The sequence below is a fragment of the Halyomorpha halys genome, unplaced genomic scaffold (genome assembly GCF_000696795.3).
Source record: "Halyomorpha halys isolate HHAL.00 unplaced genomic scaffold, Hhal_1.1 Scaffold144.1, whole genome shotgun sequence".
NCBI classification, from domain to species: domain Eukaryota; kingdom Metazoa; phylum Arthropoda; class Insecta; order Hemiptera; family Pentatomidae; genus Halyomorpha; species Halyomorpha halys.
This window is the reverse complement of record NW_027106983.1, coordinates 13,763-15,698: the sequence shown is the minus strand read 5'-3', so window position 1 is coordinate 15,698 and position 1,936 is coordinate 13,763.

Here is a 1,936-nt window from a genome sequence, read left to right as displayed (position 1 = left end):
AATAAACCATCCTGGTCTAATGGAAATATGTTAGACCCTTCATTCCTACTTGTGACTTCATTCCTAGAGTTAGTTATTACTTCATGCAGGTGAATGGGTGAATGCAGCCTCATTGTTACTATCTGTACATTGGACTGTCGTCGGTCATATATTTCCTTGTTTTTTGTATGCTAGTGACTTCTTATAGCCTTTTCCTCCGCTCTCAACAACTTAAAGACAACTGAGGTAAATTACTCAAGTAATTACTCAAATTAATCAAGTTTTCTAGTGTTATATTCACTCCATGTGTGTGTGTAACTACCAACATTTATTGGTGGCACACCTGCCCCCCACAAGAACGTGTGTTTAGTTTATCACTATTACGGAACTGTCGACATGCTTTGGCGAGGTTCTAAACGGAAGAAATTACCAAGTTCATTTCGGCAAAGGGAATAATTTATACAGAACTGTTTGCACCTGGTTTTCACTACGCCGATTGTAAACTGAATGCTGCCAACAGTATATGAGAACTCTGACCTTGAATATTTTTTTATTTCTTCATGAACGCTAGTTTTTTTAGTTCTGTTAATGCTGTAAATAACATTTGTAATTGTAATCACAATTCTGTGATTATTTCTATATAAGTGATCGCTCTGTTTATTATTTATTTATAAGACCACTGAATAATTTTAGATAAGATTCAAAACAATATTACAATCAAAGAAATATTACATTCTAAAGTAAAATATTTTAAATAGTATTTATTAATATATCGTTGCTCCAGAAGAATAATGACGCAACTGAAACTGGAACTAAACTGGCAGGAAAAACGCAACTGGTTTTGAAACTAATCAAAACTACACATTATACCGCTGGTCCTGAATAATATTAATGCAACTGTAAATTTTATTAAATTGACTTTATTGTATTGGTGGGCTCAAAAATTCATTTACTAGATGTTTGAAAATGGACATAATTGTTCTACCTTACATTGCGAATTTTTTAGTACAATTATGCCTTTTTACAAACATCAAGTAAATGCATTTTTGAGCTCACCAATACAATAAAGCCAATTTAACTAAATTTACAGTTGCATCAATATTATTCAGGACCAGCGGTATAATGTGTAATTTTGATTAGTTTCAAAACTAGCTAAACTTTTTTTTTTTTTAAATAATTTCTAAATGCATTAAATCACGTCTTAAAATCACATTCACCAATTCAACCACCTCTAACCAATTGAAATGTAGGTTAGGGTTTATGTTTTTAGGCTAATAGTGGCTCAATGAAATATTTTTAACCTGTTGATATTATATGGATTGAGACGATTTTGGAACTAATTAGTTCATGAATAAAATGCATTGTAGTTCCTTTACATTAATGAAACAGTCCTAATTCTATAGTGATTTTTATTTGGAAACTGGCAAAATATGTAAAACATTATTTTTATTGGTATCGGTATACAGGGTATTGATTAACGTTGGTCACATAGGAATGATTTAAATATTAAACCCACTTAGACGACATCCAGCTACCAGAGCTTCGGCCGTGAGTTGACTATACGGTTGTACATAAACAGTTCTAAGAGAATAGTTAGGTACGTAATTTAAAATTAATTACAATTACTGATCTTTTGGTGTTGAAATTGTAAACTGATATATGGACATATGTTCCCTCAGGCTGACTGAAGAGTAACAAAAAAGTAAAAATTAGCAAATACTCAAGTAGAGAATGTGCGGTCTCCGAGGGCCTCTTGAATGGCGTTTATAAAAACTTGCACTTATATTAATTGATATATAATTACATAGTTTATTAGAGTTTGAAAACAAACAAAATGAAATAAAGAACGATATATATGTCAGTTTCAGGGACTGTTGATATTAATAGTAAAATTAAACATTTTTTGAAACATTGCTCTTTCGCTCAGTTATATGGGCAAACCGTTCACCAGTGTGAA